Here is a 15,471-nt window from a genome sequence, read left to right as displayed (position 1 = left end):
GCGGCCCCCAAAACTTCTGAAAAAGCTTCTGCCAACCAGGAGGGAAGGGCAAACTCTCAAAGAATAAAAACTAAAGTCCCATCAAATACCAAAAGCTTAAGAGCAATAAGATAGTCCCACCAGATCGTGAACCACTTGAGTATTTGCAGGGAACTCTCATCTAAGTGTTATAACTCACTTCTTCACATTCCTTTGTTACTCTTTTGATGTCTCATAGAGATTGAATTAGAGGTACATTGAATTTATGGTTCATGGAAAACCTATTCTGGCAGTGGGACCAAAAAAGTCACTATAACATCATTGCTAGGCAAAATGATTTGCCCAAGAACTTCCCTATTTTTCAAGAAGTGTATGTCAGTTACTTTAAGAAAGAAGCATAAAAATTAAATTTTTATGAAAAATCACATATTCTAGGATGAAATGTAATCTAAGCTTTAAGGATACATTTGCATCAAAATAAAATTAATGCTGTTTGATTGATCTGGCACTCATTTTCTAACACTCCAGGGAGAGTTTATCTTGAGAGTCATTACCTCATCACTTGTATTGCTGGCTTGTGTTTTTATAATCCCTGTGAATTTGTGCCAGGAGATGGGTTTTGTCACAGGACTTGGGTTTTTGGTCATATAAATGTCCTTTGCCTCTTTTAATTTATTCATTTAATTTCTGCTTGGGTGACCATCGTCTGTCTTTTCCCCTCTTCTAACTCAGACTTCCCGACACTTTTATATAGAAAATTAAAGTCATATTCTTTGTAAACCTGAATCGATTTTGGCCAGGTCTTGTTTCAGAAATAATAGCAAAGAGAAATAGTAGACTCCAGGACCTTGAATTTCACAGATTCCTTCTTTGCAATCTGGCTTGAAGCCATCACATGAAGTCAGAGCTTTTCTCTCTCTCTCCACCCCACCCCCTTCTCTCTCTCTCTCTCCTCTTCATCGCCCACATTTAAAGAGTAATCACTTGACTTGTGTCACTGCTTTGTATGACTTTGTTGTTGCTGCCGAAAATAAATCAGTTCAAGGGCTGGTAATTAAATCCTCTGCTTACATTTTTTCTCTTTAAAAATCAGAACTCAGAACCAGAGCTGTTTTCCCCCTAGTTCTGGGAGGCAATGAAGGGTCAAAAGATCCTAGACCCCTGGACTCTTGATGTTGAAGGGAACCCTCCAGATTGCAGAGTCCAACAAAATGAGACAGGTGGGAGGGGCAGCTGGCTGTCATTCAACCCCAATCTTCACAAGATAATTTTATTTGACCTCATATATCCAAATATTTGCCCTTGTTCCTTCTTTTGCTTCCTTAGTATATCTCTCTCTCTTGTTTTTCTTCTTCTGCAGTATTGAGCAAAGTAACTGTTGCTTGGTAGATTGACTAGGATAAAAACAAACACTTATGAAAGAGGAAGCCAATACCCACTTCTACGCCTACCCTCAAAAGAAAAAAATTTCTTCTTAACAATTCATTTATTTGTTCCCATAGATGAGTTTAGCTGATGATGGCTAGGTTTCCACTTTATGATATGTAGACACAGACTTAAAATTCAGTGCATAGTTCTCCAATAATGTTTCCTTCCCAATGTCCTATGGCCTCATGATATGGGGCCACAAGAGGTCTGTCTCAGGATAAGGATTTGGGAGAACAAAGTTTCAGATGCAGCATTATCTCTTCCCAGCTTTTGACCTCTTGAAATCTGGGCCTCTCAGTGTCCAATCATGTGAGCTCGACCTGAGCGTCCCTTCCAGTTCTAACATGCTAGCGTCTGATCTTTTCTGAATATCTTCTCTCAACACCCGTATTCTGTTTGCAGTTTTCTTATGATACCCAACTTGAAATTATTCTTGAAAGAAAGCAAAGCCAGAGTTCCCGTCATGGATCAGCAGAGACGAATCTGATTATTATCCATGAATATACAGATCCCATCCCTGGCCTCACTTAGTGGGTTAATGACCTGGCATTTCCGTGAGCTGTGGTGTAGGTTGTAAACACAGCTCAGATCCCATGTTGCTGTGGCTGTGGTGTAGGCTGGCAGCTTCCACTCTGATTCAACCCATAACCTGGGACCCTCCATATACCACAGGTGCAGCCCTAAAAAGACCCCCCAAAATAAATTAAAAACTAAAATAAAAGAGAACGTTTTTTACTTTGGCCACACACTTTTCCTCTCTAACATCCATGGGAAATATGTGAGAATATTGATAGGCTATGGCAACTGCCTATTTAAAGACATTCCCACTTCTTAGAGGGCGGTTCCCGCTGCCCTCAGACAAGCTCTGTAGGAGCCAGCGTGAGAGTGGCCTTGCTCTAGTCTCACCCCAACTGGGACCCCTCCCCAGCACAGGAGGGGCGTGGCAGCCAAAGGAAGAGGATCTTTTGGAGCTCATTCCCTCAGCTTCCCCTATGGGACCCGAGGAAAAACTGAGACCCAAGCTGCCCAATAGAGGAGCTCCTGTTTCCATGTGGTTTTTGAACCCTTGAGATGCATGAATTAAGATGTGTTATCAACAGAAAAATGCATGCTAGAGTTCCAAGTCTTAGTATGAAAATATACACATAAGATAGCTCATGAATAATTTCTCCTTTTGAGTTCCTCCTGAAATGACAGTTTTTGGACACATTGGGTTAAATAAAATATATGATTGACATTAATTTCCCCTGTCTCTTTGAAAGGAGGTGTCCTCACATAGATACTAGAAACTGTTAATACATGGCTCACATTCAGACAAAAGAGATGGGGAGGTTTCTGCTGCTCCTGATTGGCAGTGGCTGCCTGGCTGGCTCCATCAGGTGTATCTGACTCACCAAGACAGGGGCTCATGTTCACGTAGAGAAATCTACCATGAGAGAAGGGCTCACGGGAAGGTGAGATGCCCAGTCTGGGTGCGACTCTGAGGAGCACATTTCTTCACGCTGGGCAGAAAGGAGAGGCCCACCCCCAAAAGGAGCAAATGGTTCTCTGAGCCACGTTATGTAATTTCTGATGTTTTTTATATTTCTTTGTAAAAAGTTCAACAAATTCGCACTGATTTCAGCACCAGGAATGCTGCCAGCTCAGCAGTCCCATGCTGAATTTTCTCTCTGACCGGCAGTACTACTAAGTTCCTGGACTGTGTGAGTTTTCCTGCCTGCGATAGCACTTCTGACCTTCTTGGAAAGGTTACACTCAAAAACATACTGTAACTACAGCAGTGAGATTGCAGTGTGATATGGAAGAAAGTTTGTACAAGTGGAAACCAAACAGAACCCAAACAGCCTGACGCTCTTGCAAAGAGGGGGAAAAAATCAACTGACTTTCACAAACGTCCTGCTCTCTAAGAGGTCCTTTCAACAACTTGTGAAAGTCTTCAAGAGACATATGCTCCAGGACCCTCTTTACTGCCTGCCTCTTTCTCCTGATGGGTTCCTCGCTCCTACCCTCCCTACTGATCTCCCAGGCACAGTGTTTGCTGAGCCTTGCTAAGCTGCTCCCTCTTTCTCAAGTGTTCCCCTCCTTCCACCTTGAAAAACACTTACAGTTTCAGCCTGGTTTTCCCTCTGAGGCCTCCCTGGACGTCACATCAGGCCACTATACAGGCTTCAGTTCCCACCCACTTAACACCTGAATTTCACGCTTTGCTTGTGTGTTTTCCTCCCTTTCCAGTTTGTAAGATGCTTCAAGCTATGGACCAAATACTATTTTTGTTTCTGTCGGCAGTGTCTGGCCCATCATAGGCAGGTTAAAAAGTGCTTGGGGAAAGAATAAATGAGTGAGTGAATGAATAAATGAATACTGAGTTCTATCACTTCGATATAAAAGACTGGAGTTATTTTAATAACCTAACTGAAATGTTAGCAATTTACCCAATGCTGCAATAGGCTGTCGTCACTTTTGAACTTTGAAGTGCTTTAATTCCAAAAGACACAGACCGATGATCTCTTTCTCCTGGATTTAATTTATGCTGAATTCTGTTTTATTAGCAAGGGTTCAGGAGGCATTGCATTGGCAGTGCATTGGCATACGGTGACAGATAAGCCATGTGGATGCGTTATCCATCAGTCCATAGGACTCAACTTTGACTTCTTGGTCTAAGAATCAGGATAAGGGCAGATTCATCTATCTACCTTCTGTTAGGCAGGCCCTCCTGATCAATAAAATGACTTTTGCAAGAGGTTTGGTAAGTGAGAGATTTATTGCTACAACCATGGACAAACTGAGTGCAATATCAGCTCGCCCAAACTGAAATGGAGGCCATTCTGTTCTTACAAAGCCCCCAAACAAAAATACTTATTTATTCTCTTATTTACTTAAGGCAAATTATAATATGTGCCAATAAAGAAAAGAGAAAAAAATTACTCTTCTGTCTTTACACTTTCTGTGATAGACCCTAACCTCCATCAGAGCCAGGATCTTGTTGATTTTGCTCACCAAACCTTGACCCCCACCGCAGGAAGTACTCTTTAAAATACTGTCGACCAATCAGAGGGAAGAAAGACACATGTGAGGTAGAAAAAGGCAATTGCTCTCCTAACCCCCTGATGTTGAAAATGGCTCATTTGGGGTAAATTTTGTTCTCTGAAAAAAACCCGATGTTATGGGAGACAATGGCTCTCTCCCACTCTATTCTTGAATGTGCAATTAGGAGAAACATGCTTTATGTCAACAGGGAGCCAAATGAATGACAGAAACTATTTTCATTCTAGAAGCATCAGTAATCAAACACAGAAAAAAAATTTTCTGCAAAGGGACCGCATTGGTAGATTCTTCAGATCTGCGCGCTAGGAGAGGAGATGCACCCTGAGGGAGACGGCCGCCCCTGAGTGCTTTCTTTATGAGAGCTGGTTCTGTCTCTCTTCCCCTTGAGTCAACACAGGCTGGGAAAGGTTGCAGGAAGTTTCTGGGTTTCTGAATTATTTGAACCTTTCAACACATGTGGAAAACAGAACTTGGGATGAGAGGGGGAATGTTTCACAGAAGGGAAAGTTACAGCCTTAAGGGCACTTGGTGCCAGCGTTTTGACTGGTTAAAAATAACTGGTTTGCAAAGAGTAGTAGAAACTAACTATACCCTTACTGATATTACTCTAAAGTTAACCTTGAAGAAAAAAAATAGCTGACAAAACACATTTTACTTAAGTATGAATCCCCAGACTGAAGTTTTTTTCAGTTCACTACAGAAGCACTGAAAAATTTTGAAAAAACTTTATTTTTTAAGGTATACAATATGATGTTTTGATATACATATACATCGTGAAATATTGCCAAAAGCAAGCCAATTAACATATCCATCACCTTACGTGGTTACCATTTTTCCCTCTATGACTAAATCACTTTGGGTGTATTCTCTTAGCAAATTCCAAGTATACAATGCATTACTGTAACTGTAGTCACCATGCTTATATTAGGTCTCCAAAACATACCTACTTTATGACTGAAAGTTTGCACCCATTGATGGTCTCCCACTACCCATTCTCCTCTATTTCTATGAATTTGACCTTGTTAGATTCCACACATAAGTGAGGTCATAAGTATTTGCCTCTCTGTGTCCAGCATAACGTCCTTCAGTTTCCTTCAAGTTGTTGCATATGGCGTGATTGATCATATTTGACTGAACACCATTCCATTGTGTGTGTGTGTGTGTGTGTACATATATAGAAAGACAATATTCCACTACATATGTTACCTATGTATTGTGTATGTGTGTATATATATATATATATAATTTTCTTTATCCATTCGTCCCTTAGACAGTTAGATTGTTTCTGTATCTTAGCTACTGAATAATGCTGAAATGAACAAGGGGATGGAGAGATCTCTTTAAGATAATATTTTATTTCCCTTGGATATATACACAGAAGGAGGATTGCTGGGTCACATGGTACTTCTGTTTTTAATTTTTTTGAGGAAGTTCTGTAGTGCTTTCCATAATGGTTATTCCAGTTTACATTTCCATCAACAGTTCACAAGAGTTCATTCCTTTTTCTCCATATCCTCACCAACGCTTGATACTTTTGACTTTCTGATAGCAGCCATTCTAATAGGTATGAGGGTGCATTTCATTGTGGCTTTGATCTGCATTTCTCTTATAATAGGAATATTGAGCAACTTTATATACCTGTTGACCATTTGTATCTCATCTTTGAGAAAATGTCCATTCAGTTCCTCTTCCCATTTTTTAATTGGCTTAATTGTTTTTTGGGTTTGGGGGTTTTTTTGGCTTTGTCTTGCTTCTTGCTATTGAGTTGTATGAGGTGCTTGTGTATTTTGGACATTAACCTCTTGTCAGTTGTATGATTTGCAGATATTTTCTCCCCTTCCATAGGCTGTCTTTTCACCTTGTCGATCATCTCCTTTGCTGATCAGAAACTTTTTGACCTGATGTAGTGCCATTTGTTTTTCTTTCTTCGTTTGTTTTGTTTTGTTTTTTGATTTGGTTGCCTGTGCTTTTAGTGTCAAATCGAAAAAATCCGTGCCAAGACCAACATCAAGGGGGTTTTCCTCCATGTTTTCTCCAAGTTTTATGGTTCCAGATGTTATATAAGTTCCTAGACAATTTTGAGTCGATTTTTGTGTATGGTGTAAGGTCAGAGTTCAGCTTCATTCATTTGTGTGTGGACATCCAATGTCCCCAACACCATTTATTGAAGAGCATATTCTTTCCACATCATGTATTTTTTGTGCTTTTGAAAGTATTGGTTTACCTCATACACATGGGTTTTTGTCTGGGCTCTATTCTATCCCATGGGTATATGTGTCTATTTTTATGCCAGTACATTCTGTTTTAATTATGATGGCTTCATAATATTATTTCAAATCAGAAAGTGTGATGCTTCCATTTTGTTATTTTTGCTCAAGATTGCTTCGGCCATTATGAGTCTTTTGTGGTTCCATACAAGTTTTAGGAATTTTTCCTGTTTCTAGGATTGTTTTTTCTTTTCCTATTTCTATGAAAATGCCATTGGGATTTGATAGGGACTACACTGAATCAGTTCATTGCTTTGGGTAATATGGTAATATTGACAATACTAAGTCCCCCAACCCATGAACACAGTATATCTTTCCATTCATTTGGGTTGTATCTTCAAAGTCTTTCATTGAAATATTTTATAGTACTTAATGTACAGATTTTCACCTTTTTGGTTAAATTTATTCCTAAGTATTTTGTTCTTTTTGATGCTGCTATAAATGGGACTGTGTTCTTAATTTTTTTTTCAGGTAGTTTATTGCTAGTGTATAAAAATCCAACAACTAGACAAAGTAGACTTTAAGACAAAGACTGTAGTAAGAGAGAAAGAAGAATGTTATGTAATGATAAAAGAAGTCAATCCAACAAGAGGATATAACATTTGTAAATATTTATGCACCCAACATAGGAGCATTATATCAAACATTAATTAACCTAAGGAGAGAAATAGCAAGACTATAATACTAGGGGACTTAGGGGACTTTCATACCCCACCTTTATCAAAGTATAGATCAACCAGACAGAACGTTTATAAGAAAACATTGACTTAAGTGACACATTCAAACAGATGGACTTAGAAATATATAAAACATTCCATTCAAAAGCAACAAAACATATTTTTAAGTGCATATGGAACATTCTACAGGATAGATCATATGTGAGGCCACAAAAAGTCTTAATAAATTTAAGAAGATTGAAATTATATCAAGCAGCTTTTCTGACCACATAAGACATCAATTACAGAAGAAAACTATAAAATTCACAGACATGTAGCGATTAACCAACACACTGCTGAGCAACAAATAGGTCAAAGAAGAAATCAAAAGCAAACTTTAAAAAAATCTTGAGACAAATGAAAATGGAAATCAACATACCAAAATTTATGGAATTCAAAAAATAAATAAAACAGTTCTCAGAGGGAAGTTCATAGTGATAAATGACTACATTAAGGAAAAAATATCTCAAGCACATAACTTTATATCTCAAGGAACTACAAAAAGAAGAACCAACCAAGCCCAAAATTAGTAGAAGGAAGTAAATAACAAAGATTAGGATAGAAGTCAATGAAATAAAGACCAAAAACACAGTAAAAACTTAATATTTTCTTTGAAAAGATAAACAAATTAGACAAACCTTTAGCTAGACTTACCAAGGAAAGAGCGAGGATTCAAGTAAATAAAATTAGAATTGAAAGAGAAGACATTACAAGTAATACCACAGCAATAAAAAGGATTATAAGAGACTACTATGGATAATTATACCAACAAATTGGACAACCCTGAAGAAATGACTAAGTTCCTATAAACATACAACCTACCAAGACTGAATCATAAAGAAAGAAAATATGAATAGACCAATAACGATTATAGAGATGGAATCTGTAAGCAAAAATCTCCCAATAAAGAAAAGCCCAGGACTAGATGGCTTCACAAGTGAATTCTACCAAATATTTATATGATTTCCTTTTCAAACTCTTCTTAAAAAGTGTGGATGAGGGATAACTTCCAAACTCACATTACCAGGTTAGCATCACCCTGGTACCAAAGCCAGATAAAAACACTACAAGAAAAGAAAATTACAGTTCAATATCCATAATGAACATAGATGCAAAAATCCTTAACAAAATACTAGCAAACTGGTTTCAAGAACACATTAGAACAACAATAGTCTATGACTAAGTGAGATTTATCCCTGGGATACGAGGGTAGTTCAACACATGCGGATGAGTAACTGTGAAGTACCACATTAACAGAATGAAAGATGAAAATCATATGATCATCTCAATGATGCAGAAGAAGCCTTTGACAGAATTCAACATCCTTCCATGATAAAAAACTTTCAACAGTTAGGTATAGAAGGAATGTACCTTGACATGATAAAAAGCCGTGTATGACAAGCCCACAGGGAACATCGTACTCAGTGGTAAAAGCTGAAAGCTTTTCCTCTAAGATCAGGAAAATATAAGAATGACCACTCTCACCATGTCTATTCTACATAGTATTAGAAGCCAGAGCCAGAGCAATTTGGCAAGAAAAAGAAATAAATTCATCTAAATCATAAGAAAAGGAAATTTGCCTCTATTCACAGATGACTGATCTTATATATAGAAAATCCCGAAGATACTAACAAAAAACTATTAGAGCTGATAAATGAATTCAGCAAATTTTCAGGATGCAAAGTCAACATACGGAAGTCAGTTGCATTGTGTGTGTGTGTGTGTGTGTGTGTGTGTGTGTGTGTGTGTGTGTTTACAAAAACAACTGACACAGAATTTGGCCCACAGGCATTGTTTCTCAACTCCTAGTGGTGACGTCTTTAAAAACAACTGTCTATAAGCGTTTGTAAGAAATCAGGCTAGATGTTGCCCATGCTTTGATTGAAAGATTTGCTTTGTTTTGAGGAATGCTATCTTCTTGCATTGCCAACTACCAAGGGAACATGTGCGTCTCAAAGATGCCTCTTCAGCCATACCTACCATCACACCAGATAATTTCTCCAATTTAATTTTTTCTTTTTTTAACTGAGATATAATTGACACAAAATTATATTTATTTCAGGTGTACGATATGATTTGACACATGTATATATTACAAAATGACCACCACAAGTCTAGTTCACATCCATCACCACACATAATTAGAAAAGTTTTTCTTGTGATGAAAACTCTTAACATCTACTCTCTTAGAAACTTTCACATATACAATACAGTATAATTAACTGTAGTCACCATGCCATACGTTATATCCCAAGACTTATTCTATTTTATAACCAGAAGTCTGTACGTTTTGACCAACTTCACGCATTTTACCCACTCCCTAACCCCCACATCTGGCACCCGTCAATCTGTTCTCTGAATCTCTGAGTTCAGATTTTGAGCTTTCTTGGGTTGGATTTTGTTTTGCTTCGTTTTTTGGTTTGTTTGTCTTGATATTTTACATATGCATGAGATCATGTGGTATTTGTCTTTATCTGATTTATTTCACTTAGCACAATCCCCTCAAGGTCCATTCATGTTGTGCAAATATTAGCATTTCCTCCTTTTTATGTCTGGATAATATTCCATTGTGATTATATATACCACATTTTTTATTCATTCATCTATTGATGGACACTTAGGTTGTTTCCATGTCTTGACCCTCATAATTCTGCAGTGATCAGAATTATGAGGGGTGAAGGTATCTTTTGAGTTAGTGTCCTCTTTTTCTTCAGATAAATACCCACAAGCAGAATTACTAGAACATATGGTAGTTCTACTTTTAATTTGTTGAGGAACCACCATACTGTTTTCCATAGTGACTGCATGGATTTATATTCCCACCATCAGGGCTTCCTTTTCTCCCCATCTTTGCCAATACTTGTTATCTCTTGTTTTTGGTTTGTTTGTTTGTTTGTTTTTGATGGTAGCTGTTAAATAGATGTGGGGTGCTATCTCATTGTGATTTTGATTTGCATTTCCCTGATTATTAGTGATGTTGAGTACATTTCCCTATATCTGTTGGCTGTCTTTATGTCTTCTTTGGGAAAATATCTATTCAGATACTCTACTCACTTTTTAATTAGATTGTTTGGTATTTTGTTGTTGAGTTGCATGAGTTATTTACATATATTTATATATATTTTTATATTAACCCCTTGCCAGAGATATGATTTGCAAATATTTTCTCCCATTGAGTAGATTGCCTTTTCCTTTGTTAATGGTTTCCTTTGCTGTGCAGAAACTTTTTAGCGTGACGTAATACCACTTATTTTCTCTTTAGTTGCCTTTGCTTTTGGTGTCAACCAAATCATCACCAAGACCAACCAAGGAGCCTTCTGTTTGTTTTCCCTAGAGTGATATCCAGGCATACTGAAGTAAATGCACCTGCTTCCAAGCTGCAGTGTTGAGCCAGCTTTCTGGCGTTGCTTGTCAGCTGTCTGCAAGAGCTTACACTCCCCCAGTGGTGGGGGGCACGCAGGAGCCAGCTATGGTTGAGGGGAGGCAGAGAATTGAGGGTGCCTGCAGGCCATTTGAGAGGTCCACAAGCAAGGCTGGCCTCCTGATGGAGTCCATGAAACAGTTAATAGGATCCATAGCCCTTTGTTGAGTTCTGAATGCTGGTTGCCCTGAGTCACCACTTCTTGTCTCTGTCCCCAAACTGTCCCACCCTCAGTATTTGATGTGAGGGAGAAAAAAGTGGGCCTCTTGGATTACTTTCCATAGAGCTGGGGGAGCTGGGCTCATACCTGCTATACACTCTTCCCTCTGTGGGGGAAACTGGGGCTGAGGAGGCCTTTCCTGGCCTCGGTCTGTACCACCTGGGGGGGGGGGCGGGGTACTGGTCAAGTGAAATTATCCTTCTTACCCTCTTCAGTGTGTGTACTCTTGGATTGTTATTTTTCTTCCAGTGAAGTGCTAGAACTTTCCTGCTGAACTCCCAGACTCCCACAAAGGTCCTCTCATCCCCAAAGGTTATCAAAATCGATGTTCTCTGCGGGAGATGACAGCTGGAAACTCTAATTCCACCATCTTGCTGATGTCACGCTTCCGTGAAAGTTTGAGAAAACTTTAGAAATTTTATGTGTAAATGTTTCTATCATTTTTTCCATTATCATTGTGTCAGTGTGTACAACCCTAGCACCTATGTGAGTCGTTGGAGATGCCGTGTCATCGTAATGGTTCAAGGTGGCGTGTGGTACTGTAGAGTCAAGCTAAGTCTTCCATTTGTTAGCAGTTTGACTTTGGGCAGGGTTTTTAACCTCTCTGAGAATGGGGAAAATAATATCTACCTACTTCATAGGGTTGATGTGAGGGTTGGATGAAATAACACATGTAGCGTGACTGGCATAAGACAAGCACTCAAAATCATTGACTTTTTATCATCACCATCATCACAAAAATTAGTGAAATGTGTGATCATTTGGGTTGGGACTAAAATGTTTACCCTTTACTGACTATGAAAAAAATCATCATATTAAGCAAAATAATAAGAAAGCAAGGCTGTGAGAGGAAGAGTATACTTCTATAATAAAAAAAATGTTAAGACATCAGCAATATTAATTTTTGTAACAAACAATTAACAGAAATGGTTCATTCAAACTAATTACAAGTTTGCTCTTCTGCAATGCTTACCTTTGGCAAAGCTGATTGCATCAACTTTTAGGTCCATATGTTTCCAGCTTCAGTTGTGTCACTAAATATAATTGAAAGCTGTAAACTATGATTCTTTTCAAAATATTCTGTAATTCAGATTTTACCCTGTCAGGTCAGGGCACTGAGTTCAGACAAATGAGTTTTGTGTGTGTAGAAGAAGCAGGGGAGTCAAGGGAAAGAAGGAGAGAAGAGAAAAGGCTTGTGTGCATTTACTTGTAACAGAGACGTTTACTAGGTGGCAGGTTTGCTGTAAAACCATCTTAGCTTGTGGGGGATGAGCAAGACCCTGGAACATCAGTCAGGACTGACAGATTACACCCTGTTAACTTAGTCCTTTGTTCCTTATTTCTCAAAACCCTTGCCTAAGATGAGAGCATAAATCATGACCATTGAGACTAAATGGACGGCCCAGTTATCACATTCTGAACTGTTGCTTTTGAATTTGGTTTGGCCCAGTTTAACCTTCAAAAGAGAATTTTAAGGTTATGATACTGAAAAGCCACCAACAGGCTCCTTTGAGGCAGTATCTCTTTCCTCACCTAAGTTTCTGCATTTTAGTTACCCTGTATGTCCACCATGGGAGGAGGGATAAATTCCAGCAGAATTTTTTTAACTGTTCCAATATTGCAGATCGGATTGGAAAGGCTGTGTTTCCCAGAGGTTCCCAAACCATTAGACAGCGCATCGCCCGCTTTGGCTTGACTGGCTTTGTTTCTCCAGGAGAAGGATATTTAAATACAGTGTCCAGTCCCCATTGCAGACATTCTGAAGTCACATGTCTGGAGGGGAGTTGGGGGAAGGACTCCATACCCTAACAGGTCCCAGGTGTTTCTTGTGCGCAGTCATGTTGAGGAGCAACTGCCGCAGGACTAAGAGCAAGAAAACCTGGCCTGGGTGACCTACGAGGACCCCGTGGCCCCGTCTTCCCCATGTGATGCCATCGATCCCAACCAAAAGGAAGAATTCTACTTGGGAAGTGGGGAAGGCAGAGGTAAAGGGACTTCAGGCATCCGCTTCCTGTCTCTGTCTATTCCAACTCAAACAGCGGTGTCTTCAAACAGAGTTCAGTCAGTCTTTACTGAGCACGGACTAGGTGTGCTAGCTGAACATCACAGGGCAGCCCATCAGGCGAACGGTCACTGACTCTAACACCTGCTGGTGCTGTTAACAAGTGCAGTGGAGGTGAGGGAAGAAGCACTGACTCTCATGGGGTAGAGAAGGAAACTCATAAAGTGTACCGCAAAAGCCACTCCCCGCACAGAAAAGTGAGGGCGGGGTGTTCAAAGGCGTCGAGACTGTGGGACGCTAGCGGTGTTTTCAAAAAATGGTGAAAAATCTCCTGGAACCTCCCTGTTCTCCAGCAGAAAGTAGGCATGATGAGCTGCTTCTGCCAAGAGGGCCCAGGAGCAAAGGCCTTCCCGTGCCTAGACCTCAGTAGGGATAAAGGGGTCCAGGGATGCCCAGAGAGATGACTCTACCTAGAACGGGGGCAGGAAACGTACAAGGTGAGACTGCCAAAGGAGCATAGGAGCCACGGAAAGAGCTCCCACTGGGCAAAGCCAGAACAATTTGAGGAACAAGATTTAGCAGTGTTGAATGAGAACTCAAAGTACAAAATAAATACTCCCGTATCCACACTGATAAAAATGACGACAGAGAGTCAGATCTCCCGTACGGAATGCCAAGTGCGGAATGCCATAGTCTCAAGAAGGAGGGGCATCACTCCCACCCCACTGCATACGACATCCCTCCAAACGGCACGGCGTGGAAAGGATGGAGAAAGAGTCACCTTAACAGGGGAGAAACCGGACACGCCCTGCCTCAGCCAGGCGACCAAACCGCACCTCGGTGGTGATAAGCCACCTTTTTAAAACTGAACTATAGTTGACTTCCAGCATTTTTCAGATTATTGTCTGTTAGAGAGTATTATAAGATATTCAGCATCGCTGTGTTATGTAAGTAAATCTTTGCTGCTTATCTAATTTATCCATAATAGTATCTGTTAATCCCATAGTCCTAATTTACCCCTCCCCTAACACCTCCCTTTCCTCTTTGGTAACCATAAGTTTGTTTTCTATATCTATGAATCTGTCTTTGTTTTGTAGATAGGTTCATTTGTGTCATGTTTTAGATCCCACAATAAGTGATATCATATGGTATTTGTCTTTCTCTGACTTACTTTACTTAGTATGATAATCTCTAGGTCCATCCATGTTGCTGCAAATGGCATTATTTCCCTCTTTTTTAAGACTGAGTAATATTCCATTGTCTATATGTACCACATCTTGATCCTATGCACCCTTAATATGATGGGATGAGAAAGGCTCTTCTGCTCTGGTGTTTTCCTCCTAAAAGTGCATCACTTCAGCATAATCATGAGAAAGAATAAGAAAAATTCCAATTGAAGGACATTCTACAAAATACCTGATCAGTGTTCCTCAAATTATAAATGTCATAAAAAAAAAAAAACATGGAAAGTCGGGAAAACTGTCACAGCCAAGAGTGACCTAAGACATGAGAACTAAATGTAATGTTTCATGGAACAGAAAAAGAATAGTAGGGGAAAAGTAAGGTTATCTGGGTAAAGTATGGACTTCACCTAACACTAAAGGATCAACACTGGTTCTTGTGCATCAAATGTAGCATGCTGACAGAAAATATAAATAATAGCAGGAAATGAGTGTGAGGTGTCAGGAACTCCCTGTGCCATCTTTAAACTTTTCTGTAAGTCTAAATCTATTATACAACTAAAAGTTTATTTTTCAAAAATAGGGACGCTCACACCCTCTTGACTGCCTGGTACAGTTATCATGACTATCAAATGATGCAGCGTGTGTGAGCGTACTTTCTAAATTCTGATGCACACCATGAATATAGAAGGGATTTAAGTATGATTTTCTTATTTTATAGTGATTTTTATTTTTTCCATTATAGTTGGTTTATACTGTTCTGCCAATTTCTACTGTACAGCAAAGTGACCCAATCATACATATATATATACATTCTTTTTCTCACATTATCCTCCATCATGTTCTATCATAAGTGACTAGATATAGTTCTCTGTGCTATACAGCAGGATCTCATTGTTTATTTACTCCAAATGCAATAATTTACCTCTATTAACCCCAATCTGTTCCACTCCCTTCCCATCCCCCTCCCCCTCCCCCTCCCTCTCGGCAATCACAAGTCTGTTCTTTCAGTCCATGAGTTTCTTTTCTGTGTAAAGGGTCATTTGTGCCATATATTGGATTCCAGATAAAAATGATATCATATGGTATTGACCTTTCTTTTTCTGACTTATTTCACTCTGTATGAGAGTCTCTAGTTCCATCCATATTGCTGCAAATGGCATTATTTTGTTCCTTTTTATGACTGAGTAGTATTCCATCGTGTATAAATAC

Source organism: Sus scrofa, chromosome 2 (genome assembly GCF_000003025.6).
Source record: "Sus scrofa isolate TJ Tabasco breed Duroc chromosome 2, Sscrofa11.1, whole genome shotgun sequence".
In the NCBI taxonomy this organism is placed as follows: domain Eukaryota; kingdom Metazoa; phylum Chordata; class Mammalia; order Artiodactyla; family Suidae; genus Sus; species Sus scrofa.
The sequence above is the reverse complement of the archived record's forward strand: the minus strand, read 5'-3'. Positions refer to the sequence as shown.